The following is a 15,202-nucleotide window of genomic DNA, read 5'->3' on the forward strand; positions in this document are numbered from 1 at the left end:
TCCTTCCTGAAAATCATGAGAACTCTATGAGCAAGCTGTGTGTGAGCATGCACCATGTGGGCCTTATGATCTAAATTTGAATTTTCAGTAAGCTTAAGTTTTGATTTGAGCTTATGTATGTCAAGCTTTGGAAATCTTTAATCATTGTCTTAATCAGTTAATAGTATGACACAATGGTCAAAAGGCATGGACCCTGGAGCCAAATCACAGAGATTTGAATCCCAACTTTGTCACTTACGAGCTCTGTGTCTTGGGGCAAATCACAAAACTTCTCTGCACCTCAGTTTTCCATCCATAGAATGGGGATAAGAAGAGTATCATCTACTTACAGTATTTTTATGAGCGCTAACATATTTAATCAGTATTAAGAAATTGCTTAGGGTAGTGTCAAGCATATAGTAAACTCTGTATATTTGTTTTTTTAAAAAAGGGAGGTTCCCCTAGGCATCCATAAAATGATAGTATCCAGAATTGTAGGTCACTTGCCTGCAATAACAAAGAAATGACTCATTCTTTCAGATTCATTAATAACCCATTAGATGAAAATGTACTGCCCAGCAGTGGGCCTGAGATCATATTTTTAAAGTCCCTTAGAGACCCCTAGTCTAACCTACTCATGTTACAAATGAGGAAACTGAGGACCATGGCAGGGATGGGACTTGACCAAGGTAACAATTGTTAAATTGTGACAGAGTTACAAATGGAATCCAGGTCACTGATCTCTCGACTGACTGCCTCTCTGATTTCCTAAGGTTGAGTTTCAAATATATCTTGTAAGAAATTTATATTCTAGCCCTGGCTGGTGTAGCTCAGTGGATTGAGCGCGGGCTGTGAACCAAAGCATCACAGGTTCAACTCCCAGCCACATGCCTGGGATGCAGGCCACGGCCCCCAGCAACCGCACATTGATGTTTCTCTCTTGCTTCTCTTTCTCCCTCCCTTCCCTCTCTAAAAAAATAAATAAAATCTTAAAAAAAGAAACTTATATTCTATATGATTGTGACTGAAAAATACCATAGTAAAGATGGCATTTACACTAACAAAGTAAACAGTGTGTTTCACACACTAGAATCATGTTATGCGGTTGACTGTGGTTCTCAGTGTCACTGATATTGTTCATCTCTCAAACATTTTACCAATATGCCTCTCTCTCATGTAACTAAATTAAGTAACAAGATTAATATCTCTTTCTGTGACTACCCATGTGGACTACTGTAACAAAATATCATAGACTAGGTGGCTTATAAAGAACAGGCATTTATTTTTCATTGTTCTGGAGGCGGGGAAGTCCAAGATCAAGGTGCCAGCAGATTGTCTGGTGAACACTCATTGCCAGGTTCATGGACTGCAGTCTCTCCCAGGTGTCCTGCCATGGCAGACAGGCTGAGAAGCCTCTCTGGGTTCTCTTTGACAATGGCAGTAACCCCATTCATAAGGGATCCACTCTCGTGACCTAATCACCTCCCTAAGGCCCAACTACACTACCAAATACCTGCACATTGGAGATTAGGTTTCAACATATGAATTTGGGGGACGCAAATATTCATTCAGTCAATAGCACATACACAATAGCAAACAATGCCTTTGTAGTCAAATACACAGAACCTGTTGAAAGAAAACCCCTAATGTAAATTTATTCCTTACATTAACACTTCAAAAGATCTCTCCCTAATGAGTGACTCAGATGATAGATTAATTGCAATTTTGATTTCCCATATCAAGATGCCTACATCTTTTTAGCTTTATTATACTTCAAATATTAAATTATTAAGAATGTATACAGCACAATAATTAAACATGAAAGCCAGCTCAGAGGCAATGAAGTATAAAAGCAGAAATTGCTTCTTAATTCCTTTGACAATTACAAAATAATACAAATAAGTGAAAAGCTAGGCCTTGCACTTTCTAAAAAGACATTTCTGAAAGTCAAAATTGTGAATCCATATGCTGTATTCCTAATACTTGGGGAGCTTTAACAAGACTCATTTGCTAATAAGCAAAGCATGGATTTGGGGGTACCTCCTAAAATGCAAACCTACCACTTTTGAAATTTGCATTTAGTTTTGCATTTATCACCGATAAAAGCCTAGTAAGCCTAACATTTGTAAACATGGGACAGTCAATAACAAACTCTACAACTGCACTCCTTTCACAGTTCCACTACAGACCCTGATTATCTGTTTGGTCTCAAGTCCTATTAGTTTATCACAGCCATTATTGTCTCCCAGAGAGCAATGACTGAGATTTGGCCAAGTGTGAATTGAATACATCATACATTTCCTCCTCTGGGTTTCAGTACCCTCCATATTTGACACTGTAGAGGAGTCAGCAATTGCCTTTCAACAATGACATATCAATAGGAATTCATGTGATAAATATGCTGCTATTCTAAAAAACTGCTAGAAAAAAAGGGGTTAATGAACCATGGCACATTATGAAAATCTTAGATTCATCATGTCAGAATCATAAGCTCTGGTAGACATCGTGCAGTTAAATCCCCACAGAGGCAAGGAGATGGTGGTTTGAATCGGTTCATCTTGAAGTCAGGAGTCTTTTGGACTCCTGTCCACTATTCGTCCAAGATTGGGATTGGGGTGTGTGTGTGTGTGTGTGTGTGTGTGTGCATTTCAGAAAATATATCCCCTGTTTGAGGTCCCTAGCAATTTGTTTAATTGCAAGTACTTTCTCCAGAGCAAATCATAATCTAATCAGGTTTCATTGCAATAATTTCCCATTTGTGAATATTAACTCATGTTAACTCTTCAGCCATCACTATTATATTTGGACAAAACATAAATATAATCTGGGAGAACTTCCACATTACAGGCATTTTCTATTATTTATAAATAATTTTTCATACATAGCTTCTTAGGTTTATACTAAAAATGTCACATGCTAAGAAAGTAGCTATAGAATCATTTCTGTGGTCTTCAAAAGTGGGATGGTGGGTTGAGGTGGAAGAGGGTGTAGGAGGGATAAATGGTAATAGAAAAAATACCATAAAAATGAACTATTAAAAAGTAAGTAAGTAAGTAAATAAAAGACAATGGTGTCACTTCATTTATTTTAGGCAAACTAAGGAACTAGGGAAACAGAGAAGTTACCTTGAAAATGGAATTGCACAGCAATGGTAGGGTTTGTGTGTTTTTAGTGACTTCATAGAAGCCCATTGCCATAATATTTCATCTAAACTCTCAAGAGCAGATAATATAATCATATAATAACCATCTAAACTTTTTCTCTGATTTGGGTTCAACACCTATTCTGACAAAGTGCTTTCCTTGAGGGACACCTCAGCTTTGTATAGTCCTTCCTGAAAACTTCAAATATATGCTCAGTCCACCAAGATCAAGCTCCTCACACATCACCATCAAGGCATTTTGCCTCTTAACCTAATTCTGTTGCTACCTCTTCGCTTCCTGCTCCCACTTACTCAAAAGAGCTGAATCACTTGCCTCCTAGCCAGATTCTATCTAGATATCAAAGTTTTGAGGACTGCTTCATGGAAACCCATTTAAGGGAGAGCTGCAGGCTATGATCTTCTTTTGGCCTCTTGGCAACAAAGAACCCCAGTGCTCCTGTTGCTGACCATCTGGCCCCTTTTGTTTCAGTGTCCCCTGCGGGACAAGGGATAAGGGGAACCCATGCTATCTAGATGTTGCATTTCCTGACCTATGTGGGCTAATTGTCTTTTACAGGAACTCTGTCTCCAGGTTTGATGCCGTGTGTATCGGTAAACACCCCAAGCTTCAGAGCAAGGACGCCAGAGTAGAAATTCCAAACCTCTCACTTATAAGCTGTGTGACCTTGGGCAAGGTAATATAACCGTCCGCGCCTTGATTTCTTCATGTTATGTATTATTACCTAAGCCTCCATAGCAGTAAAACAAGTTTACCATACCGAATACACCAGTCCACTCAGTGTCATAAAATGAGTATGCCAGTTTTTTTCACCAACCATCACCGTAATTTAATGACAGTTTTGCACTAAGCATTATAGACAAGACAACAACTTTAAGACACGAAGCTCTTTCATGGAAACCATTTTGTTAAGATTATTGTAGTGAAGGACATGTACCGCATTTTCCAGACTACAAAATGCATTCTCTCTCTCTCTCTCTCTCTCTCTCTCTCTCTCTCTCTCTCTCCCCCCCTCCCCCCACCAGATTTGGGAGGAATAATGGTTGTTAATGCTGCTGTTGAGTTCTGTTTACATTTACATTGGTGAAATGTTATGTTATTTAATATTTTAGCACGTTTTTGGCTTCAAAAATTTTTTCCTATTTTCCTCTAAAACCTAGGTGTGTCATATGGTCCAGAAATACGGTATTCAGTGAGGACTATGCACAGTAAGTCCTCCAAGAATTCAGAGGAGGGACAGCCCACACTGACCTGGGGCCACAGTGTGGAAACGACCTATTTATCTTCTGCATTTAATCTCCAGTCTGTTTTAGCAAAGCCGTAATTTTCTTTCCTATTCCAGAAATGCATCAACCGTCCCTTATTTTAATGATTCTAGACACCAACCTTATAATGATAAACTCATAACTTACACAGCAGAAGCACGATACATAAGTCCTATGTTTTTGTTCATCTTGTGAAATTCACTTTCATTCAACTGTTCATTCTTTTCTGCTTAGGAAATAATACATACTCATTAAAGAAATTTGAAGAAAATGCCTGAAAAATCATCTATAACCACTTTTCACACTTTGGCATCTTTTATCCTATTTTTCTATGCACTGTCACTCTATTGAGATAATATTGAATAATTTGCTTTTTAAATAACATTTTAGTTTTCTCTTAATTTAAAATGTATAAGGACTGAAACAAAAATTCCATATAGCTGTACTACTAACAAACCCCATATGACATTTTTTAAAAACTTTCATGTGTTTAGCAAATTTACACAGTATAATGGTGCATTTTTTCACTGCATATATATCAGACTATATCTATATGTGCTACATAATCTACCAAAAGATTTTCAAATAGATTTTCAATTATTTGAAATTATAAACAATGCTGTGTTCGCTATTTTTATCAATATATATCACTAACACATGAACATGGTTGCGTGAATTTTCACCATATTTTTAGGATATGTTTAGAATAGTCTGACTCAAACTATAGGCTATTTGAAATACACAAGCCTCCCTTCGGGGATCAGGAAGAAACCCCTCACAAAAATGTGCTTCAGAGAATCTACAGCAGAGGTTCAGCAAGAGGGCTTTATGTCTGCTAAATCAAGAAACCCTTGCCATACCATTAAGATGCCAAGGAGATAAAAATCAAACTGGTGTTTATGCAGAAGCCTCTTTTTGAAAGTCACAAAGGCGGATACTCCAAATGATAATATTCTAAATCACAAGCACCAATTTTCTACGGAATTGTTTCTCAAATAGGTAACTCAATGTTATGTGATCCAGAGTAACAATAGGGATAGTATTCATATTATGATCATTGATAATTAACTTTAGCAGCTCAGAAGAGGCTCACTGAAAAATAATTGCCTTTTACCTGAAGATAATGAGCAGCATGAAAAAGTGCCTCCAAGCTGAATAGAGGAAATAACTCCAAATAATTAATTCAAGAAATAGAAGAAAAGTTTCAGAAAAAAAACTCTCAGATTCAAGAGGATTTTTGTGCCTATAAAAGAATAGAATAAGCTACTGTGGAAGGGGAAAAGATATAATTGTTCAGCTTCGGTGAATTTTTTCTGAAGACTCTTTCCATGCCTTTGGCCATTTCACGATGGGTGATTTAAGAGCACACCTGCCCACACCGTGCTGAGTGTTCAGCACTTTTTGACCCGAAACAGCATGACCCTTGTGCCCCACTCTCCCTATTCACCTGGTCTCGCCCCAAGCAACTTTTTTTTTTTGTTTTCCCGGATGAAAAATAGCCCTCAAAGGGGAATGTTCGGCCAGTGTGGAAGAGGTGAAACAGAAAATGGCAGAAGCACTAAAAGGCATCAAAATCAACAAGTTCAAAAACTGTTTTGAGCAGTGGATAAAATGTCTCGATAGGTGTATTACATCAAATGGAGAGTACTTTGAAGAGGACTGATGTTTAAACATGTGAGAGGAAATACACAATTCTTTATAAATAAACTCCAGTTTGTGAGGGTGTATATTGGGGAGATATGGAGGAAGAGAGCAGAGAGCTAAGAATGAAAAGTTGTGAGGTATGGGGAATAGATATGTTTGAGTCAATGTCTGTCTAATGGAAGTTACACATGGCAAAGGAGACAAAGGAGAGACGGGAAAATATAATTAAAGACATAAAATAAGATACACTTCCTCACACTGAAAACTACTGCTTTGAAGTAAACTTCTGAAAAATGTCACACTATGGTGTGTTGTTTGTAAGAAGGGCCACAGTCATTTTCCTCTGTATCCATGACCCCTTTCAATGTGACTTTGAAGCTCCTCTTGTTGAGTGGAATCTACTTCCCCACACCTTGGATTTGACTTGCTGACTTGCTTTGTCCATTAGAACGTAGTGAAAGTAACATTGTGTTAGTTATAAGCTATGTCATCCGAGGCTTTGCATACTTCTACAGCTGATGGAACCAGACCCTCTGATTAATGTGTAAAAAGCCAAGGACAGTTTGCTGGTGGGTGGAAATTTAATGTGAAGCAGACACAAGCCATTATAGCTGAAGCCTTTCAGCACCCAGCTGACCTATTAGATTATCACAGATGCAGGAGTGATCTCAGCTGAGACCAGAATAGCCAAAGGAACTAGTTATCTGATGGAAGAGTACTTCAGGCAAAGAGATTAGTATGCACAAAGACCCTGAGGTGGGAACATGCCTGCTGTTTCTGAGAAAAAGCAAGGAAGTTGGTGTGGCTAAAGGGGAGTAAGTAATAGAGAGAGGTGTAGGGGAGGAAATGAGAGGAGTGTGGTAAATTGTAAAAATAGCCACACATTATTCCTCTTCCTGCATGCTTGCCCTGGCAATGTATTGCAGGTCCTGCCATCACAAAATGGCTCTATATCTCTACTCCTCACATCTGGGTTGGCCCTGTGGCTTTCTTTGACCAATGGGCTATTAGAAAATATAATAGAAGCAGAAGCTTGAAAAGCACTTGCACATAAGGTCTTGCTCACTCACTGTTTCCATAAAAGTAAAGCATTAATGAAACTCATAGAAAACTGCCTGATACTCTATTTGAGCTACTTATATCCTACACTTTTAGATTCCCAGGAGTGGGGTGAGGACTTTTCTTTGCAGAATGAGGTTTAAACAATATGATGGAGATTGTCTGGAGCTGTACAATGTGTGGCCATCTTAAAGAAATAGAAGCTAAGAGAGAAAAGAATGGAGCCTGCTAAATTGGGAGTGAGGCTCACAACACAGTAATTTGAACACTTGGTATGGTTTCTAAACACATAGTATTTTATAAAAGAAAAAAGTCAGTAGAAAGGGGGAAAAGTTGGTAGCACAAAAGCACAAGTGAAAAATTGCATTAATAAACACTCACTAAACCAGGTAAAGAGAAACCACAACTTAAAAGCAGTAACATGAATTTGTGGTGTATTTGGGGGGAAAAAGTAATCCTTTTGATTCATCGTGAAAGTGGATAGCAGCTGCTATGTTGTTCTGTTCTACTCCAATCACTCACGTGAAATAATTCCTATCCCTAGCCTCCTGAGTTTGGTCTCTCAATTTTTCAGTAAAAAGAAATGGAGTCTTTATCAAGTAACATACTTTAAAATTAGCCTGGAACAACCTGTTCTTGTGAGGAAATAAGGATACCTTCAAAGATGTCTGAGTTGTGACATAGAAATCAGCATAAAATCACCATTATGGGCCTATGGAATTTTGAACATTAAAAACGTGACTATGGCCCTGGCTGGTGTAGCTCAGTGGATTGAGTGCTGGCCTGCAAACCAAAGGGTCACTGGTTCGATTCCCAGTCAGGGCACATGCCTGGGTTGTGGGCCAGGTCCCCGGTCGGGGGTGCTCAAGAGGCAACCACACATTGATGTTTCTCTCCGTCTAATTCTCCATCACTTGACCCCTCTCTAAAAATAAATACAATCTTAAAAAAACATGATTACCACCCCCCACTGCTAGTGACGTCTATGAAAGGCCACACGTTCATGGTGATGCTCAAAAGGGACAACACCAAGTGAGTAAGAAATAAGCTGCACAAATGCATACATGGTCGCAATCCTCAGACAAATTCTGTGTCAGGATGACCTGGGTCTGGGTATTAAATTGGATCTGTGGGCTTTCTCACCGACTGGGAACTTGGGGGCAGATGCTGCACAAGCACCTGAGCTCATTTTCATTTTTCACATTGCTGATGAAAACAGAACCTTTTTGCTGATGAGCTTGGCTCAAAACGGACTCATATTTTGGTGAGTTCTTCCTGAATAACAAAAAACCCACATATAAGAAGGTGGTGGCACAATGAGTTTAGATGTGTCCGGACCCCACCCTGTGTGTATTTTTGTGGCAACATTTTCCTAGGAATTCTAGGTACCCACAAGAAGATTTGTTGAGATATGAAGGAGTTTATACTACAGTTTAGGAAAAAATTAGGTTTTTGTTCACAAAAAATAAATGCATGCAAGAAGGAAGATTTGATGCTAACAATGATTAATGAGGGAAACATGTTGTCTTAATAATTATAGCTTAGTGTGGTTATGAAATTAAGAAAAAATATTGTTAAAGTCCCAAAATAGGAATGGCATAGTGTAAACTATCAAAAATCTTTTGAAGTCTAGAAAATGGGCAGTGGTTCATCAAGAATTCAGCTTTGGCCCTGGCTGATGTACCTCAGTGGACTGAGCACCTGCCTGCAAACCAAAGGGTCGGCGGTTTACTTCCCAGTCTAGGGCACATGCTGGGTTGCAGGCCAGGACCCCAGTAGTGGATGCTTAAGAGGCAACTGCACACTGATGTTTCTCTCCCTCTCTTTCTCCCTCCCTTCCCCTCTCTAAAAATAAAATAAATAAAATCTTAAAAAAGAAAGAATTCAGCTTTTATGCCCTGACCAGCGTGGCTCAATTTGTTGGGCATCCACTTGCAAAGCTGAAGGCCACCTGTTCAAGCTGACAGTGACCAGAGGGGAGAGGGGAGGCAATTATAGGGGAAAAGGGGAAGGGTTTGCAAGAACAATTATAAAGGACACATGGACAATAACAAAGGGAGTGGGAAACAGGAGGGGGAGGTGGGGAGGGGTGAGGGAAAGGCAGAAAACTGTACTTGAACAACAACAAAAAACGTTTATAAATAAATAAACAAATACTGCCTGTTCAACTCCCAGGCACATGCCTGGGCTATAAGCCTGGTCCCAGGTCTGGGCACCCACGAGGCACAACTGATTGATGTTTCTCTCTCACACCGATGTTTCTTTCTCTCCCTTCCTCCCTCCCTCTCTAAAAATAAATAAAATCTTTTTTAGAAAAGGAATTCAGATTTGCTCATCTACCAGAAGTCCACCTCATGAGGACGGTATTTCTTGGAGCTGTACTCTCTGTACTCTCTTCTGGGAACCCTGGGGACAGGGTGATCTGGAAGAACTGGTAAGGGAAACAAAAATATAAAGTCATAAAGTCTGCTACCGACCTTGTGTTGTTGGGTGGGAGCGCTGTAGATACCTGAGTATTTCTTGGCATTGATAAGAAAATGTTTTCTTCGTGCCTAGCATTCTTGGGCACTATTCTTAGCTTCATTATAAGGTAGGAAGGGCCACTGACTAAAATGGAAGGAAAGGCTCTGTTGAGGCTTCTGGCCTCGAGCAGCCAGTAGAAACTTCCAGAGGAGCTCCAGGTCACCAGCTAAATGCTGATGTGCCCCCAAACAACTCTCAAGGAAATGGGAGATTGATTAAAGAGGACTCAGAAACTGTGGAAAGGGTTCAATTAAGTTGATGTTGACCAGCACTGTTATTAATGAAAAAGTGTTAAGAAAACATTGGTTTGGGGTGAGGGGTTAATATCAATCTCAAAGATAAATCATTTTAGGAAAGAGTCAAAATGTCCCTTTTCAATACATGTCAAAGGCCTTAAGGTTTCGTGGTCAAAAATGAAGTCTGATTCCACAGGTTTGTGACTAGACTATTTCTGCTGCTTGAAGATGCAGGTCTTCCCTAATGGAAAACTACTGGAACAGAAGAATAACTTATCTTGTAAAACAGGTATTGAGATTCTTTGTGGTTGGGTAGGACTCTGACAAAACAGAAAAAGGTAGAGAACAAAAGAAATGAAAATAAAGAAAGGAACAAACGCTGATTTGTAAGAGAATGAGGAAACCAGTCTGACTAGAGTAGATGGTCCACAGCCAAACAGAAAATGGGAATGGTTATGTAGGGAAGGTCATGGAGGACTTGGGTGCCGGGGGTTGAAGTTTAATTAGGAATTGAGTTAGATGAATAAAATGATACTTTATGGAGATAATCCGGTAGCAATAAACAGGGTAGAGAGGAGTAGTGAGGCATTGAGAGGTTGGCGGAAGAATATAAAACCTAGGTGATGAGAGCCCGAGCGAGGGCCATGAGACTGGTGAGTTGCAAAGAAAGAGGAGACACACAGAAAAGCAGATGTTTTTCTTTGTTTTCCTATCGCAAAGGTATTATATGCTCACTTTAAAAGTTTTAATAATACTGTATAAAGTAAAAAATCAACACATATATACATATATATGTATGTGTATATATGTGTGTATATACACACACATACATACATACATGGTCTGGCACAAATAACATGCCTTTTTATTACAAAGTATATTTTTAAAGATTTTATTTATTTATTTTTAGACAGAGGGGAAGGGAAGGAGAACGAGATAGAGAGAAATATCAATGTGTGCTTGTCTCTCAAGTGCCCCCTACTGGGGACCTGTCCCACAACCCAGGCATGCGCCCTGACTGGGAATCGAACCCAAGACCCTTTGGTTTGCAGGTCGGTGCTTAATCCACTGAGCCACACCAGCCAACGCTATTGTGAAATCTTTTATTACAAAATCTTAAGCATGTGATTCTGTAACATAACAATATCATCCTCAACCACACCATAGGACATTTTAGGTGAAATGTTCAAATTAAAGCTATAAATTATTACATCCACATTATTACCTTACCAACAACACCCCAGCAGGTGTTACTTCTGCCAGATGCTGTGTGTGTGCATATATATACATTTGTGTGTATAAATGTGTATGTGTGTCTGTGTGTGTGTGTGTGTGTGTGTGTGTGTATAAATAAAATCGGTACAATCACTATTCCAAGTGATATTTCAAACTCCTAGATCACTATAGGGAAAAGGAGGACATGTACTTTGACAAATCTAGCAAAAAGTGATAAAAATAAAAATAAAGTGACAGAATTATGAATAAAATATTATGGAATTCAGTAAACATGAAAGTTTTCATTATGAATTAAAAGGTAGATATTATCAGATGGAGGAAAAATATCATCATGTGCTATTTTGAAAAGATACATTGAGAACAAAACAAGACAGAAAAGTTGAAAATATTGGAATGGATAAAAATACACCAGACAAATGCTAACAAAAATCTATTAATAGTAGAAGTGGCAAAAAATGTAAGCCAAAAAATGCATTGAATGAATAAAAGAAAGTATCTTTCTGTTGTGAATTAACACAATCCAATAAGATAATCATAAAATTTAATGCAATGAAAAAGAATTTCAAATATGTAAAGTAAAAAAGGTTAGAAATAGGAGACTGTGATAAAACTGAGATTTTATATACTTTTATCAGAAAATTTAGATTAGCCAAATACATAGGGAAAATCTGAATCACAATTAAAAATTTGATTTATTATGTATAAATGATATAATAATACCCAAACAAAAATACATTTACTTCAATTGTGCACAGAATATTTATTTTAAAATTTTACATTAGGATGCAAAATATACCAAAGTGTATAATTCATGCAGGAAGCATTCTCCATCCATGAGGCAGTATAACTAGTAATGAGGAAAACAAGCATAGAAAAGCCAAACATTAACGAAAACCTAATCATGTTGAAATATGTAAATGTACTTCTAAATAACTGAGTTAGAAAGGAAAACGAACTACAGATAAGGTATCAAAGAATGACTATTATCACACTGCAAGTGAAAGCTATGCAACAAGGTCAAATATATTACAGGAAAATTTATTATTTAAATGCATTAAATAGAAAATGAGAAAGACTGAAAAATAAACTAGGCATCCACTTAACTGTAGAAAGAGATCAAACAGAAGCCAAGACTGTAGAAAGAAGGGATCAACAAAAGCAGTAAGTGATATTTTTAAAAACATTTTTTTAATAGTTAACAAAAAACAAAATATATAAACAGTCCTATTAAGGGAAAGAATAAAAAAGAGGTATTTCCATACATATGCAAATTCATTCACATTAGAATATTTTACATAAAACTTACAAACAATACATTTAAAAATCCAGATGAAATGGAAAATTTTTACAAACAAACTGACAAAACTGACTCCAGGAAATGAGTCTAATCATCAAAGAAATTGAGAAGAGGATTTACTATATTGTTACTCCCCCACTTCCCAAACAAACATGAGAACAAAATGTTTTTATGGGTGAGTGTTACCAAATGTTTAAGGGAACAGTTTGTGTCTAATTTACTCAGACTGTAAACTAGAAAAAAAATTAAGTTGATTCACAGAGTAATACCATCCTGATATTAAGTCAGCAAGAGGAAATTACACAAAGGGAAATAATAAATGAGAATTTCCCAACAAATGTGCACATTGGTGTCCTGAGGATAGGTTTTGTCTGTAACATGATATCTTCTAAGGCCTTGCGGGCAGACAGGAAGAGCTTGGGAAGCCAGCTGCTTCTGCCCTGAGCAATCCTGTCCATTTAATTTCCCACAGCGTGCCATGATGTGAAAAAGGTACAAGGCACTGCTCTAGGAACATGTTAATAGAGTTTTAGGTGTGGCATGAAATATTTGCATAAACAAAACACTGCTACCAAGTCACTTTTATTCCAAGGATGCAAGAATAGTTCAGCATTAGGAAACCTATCAGTGTAATTAACTACACTAATGGATTAAAAAGAATAATCATATTATCACCCTAGCAGATCCCAGAGAGGGCATTCGAGAACATTCTACATCTTTTTCTGACAAATCTGTCACTTAGGAATCAGGAATAGCAGGGTGTTTCCATAAGTTGAAATAGGGTATCTGTCAGATTCAATAGGAATCATATTTGAGAGTGAAACAAGGAGGTATTGTTATTAAAGTCAAAAACAAGAGAAGGAGGCCTATTTTTATTCTCAGTATAAATCTGCACTGTCCTGGAAGTCATAAGATCTTTACCAATGTGCCAAAAAGAAAACCAAATCAGAAACAACCATTTGCAATGAAAAGACAAGCTTTTTCTCATTTACAACTGACGTGATTATGTAGCTAGGAATTAAAGATGATTCATGGGGGGAAGCACAGAGATAAGAACAGAGTTTAATATGATGCCTGGGGAAAAGATAATTGCAAAATTCTGTGTTGCAAAGATGCCACTTCTTGACAGGTTACTCAAAAGGTCCGAGGCACTTCCAGGGAATTTTTTTCTTTATACCAAAGTTGACAAGTTGACTCTATGATTCACCTGAAAAAGAAAATATAGAATAGCCAAGTAAATTCTGAAAAAACAAAAAGAAGAAGGGAGAGCAGCCCTATCAGATTTCAAAACATATCATAATGCTCCAGTAGTAATTTAAGCAGTGAGGTACTAGTGCAGTAATAGACAAAAATGAAACAAAAAAGAAACATAACAAGCATGCCAATATAGTTCATCATGAAAAGAAAATTCCTTAAAGGAGTTCATCATCACCAAGGCTTTATTATATGAAATGTTAAAGGGACTTATCTAAGAAAAGGAAGATAAAAAACATTTATAGTAAAATGACAGCAAACTCACAACTATCAACAACTGAACCTAAAAACAAAAACAAACTAAGCAAACTAGAACAGGAACAGAACCACAGAAATGGAGACCATGTGGACGGTTATCAGTGGGGAGGGGAAGGAGGGAGAGAGTGGGGAAAGGCACAGAGATTTAAAAAGCATAAATGGTAGGTACAAAATAGACAGGGGGAGGTTAAGAATAGTATGGGGAATGGAGAAGCCAAAGAAATGGTATGTACAACCCGTGGACATGAACTAAGTGGGGGGATGCTGGTGGGAGGGGAGGTGAAGGGCGGAGGGGAATAAAGAGGGAGAAATGGCACAATTGTGATAACATAATCAATAAAGTATATTTAAAAAATAAAAATAAATGAATAAAATCTTTTTTAAAAGTTAAAAAAGCCAAATGAGTGTAAATATAATTAATACAATAAATAATTTAGGAAAACTACTTATGTCTTCTGAAAAAAATTAACATAGGCCCCTACTGTCCATCACACACACACACACACCAACAGACACAAACAATTCCATATGGGTTAAAGGACTAAGAAATAAAATATGTAAAATATTAGAAGAAATATTGAGCCATATTTTTATAATCTTGGTGTGAGACAAAACCAAGGAACTATAAAAGAAAAATTAAAATGTTTGCCTATTTACATAATTAAATCTTTGTGGCAAATAGCATCACAAATAAACTTTTAAAAAGACAAAGGAAAGGCATTTGTAATACACAGCAGACAAAAAGATATCATCACTAATATTTAGAGACCTACATATCAACAATGAAAATAAAAGATAAATGACTCAAAAGAAAAATATGCAAAGGAGATGAATAAGAAATCTCCAGAAGAATACAAATAGCTAATAAATATATTAACAGGTGCTTAACTTTACTAGTGGATAGGGGAAAATAAAGGAATGAGATTGAAATTTCCATCCAAAATGCTGACAAAACTAAAAAGAATAATAGTGTCCAGCATGCCATGAAGGCCATTTAGTTCACTCTTTTATCTAGCAGGTGTATTTCTAGCTTATAAAAATGCTTCTAAACATGCAAAAGATAGATTTAAAAGAATGCTTTCCACAGCATTATGTGTAATAACAAAAAACTGTTAACCTAAAGATTTGTCATGTGGAAAGAGTTGAATAAATGATACAGTGCACCCTACTGTGGAATTCTACTAGCTGTTACAATGACTTTCTACTGAAGGGGAAAGGAAAGGGAGACAGGACAGCAAGTTTGGAACAGTACAGTTAAATTGTCACTTAACTGCATAGATAGGTTCTTGG

The 15,202-nt window shown here is 37.3% G+C and overlaps 1 long non-coding RNA gene across 1 annotated transcript in view; it reads right to left on the reverse strand.

Moving 5' to 3' along the window:
- Window positions 1-12,437: 12,437 nt before the first annotated feature.
- The window catches only part of LOC123819115, a 68,002-nt gene continuing 65,237 nt past the window's right edge, over window positions 12,438-15,202 (reverse strand). Inside the window, exon 7 of the long non-coding RNA XR_006785778.1 lies at window positions 12,438-13,607. This is a non-coding gene — a long non-coding RNA (uncharacterized LOC123819115). The remainder of the gene's footprint in view (window positions 13,608-15,202) is intronic.

The sequence above is a fragment of the Phyllostomus hastatus genome, unplaced genomic scaffold (assembly GCF_019186645.2).
Source record: "Phyllostomus hastatus isolate PE091 unplaced genomic scaffold, TTU_PhHast_1.1 phas_contig_30, whole genome shotgun sequence".
NCBI classification, from domain to species: Eukaryota; Metazoa; Chordata; class Mammalia; order Chiroptera; family Phyllostomidae; genus Phyllostomus; species Phyllostomus hastatus.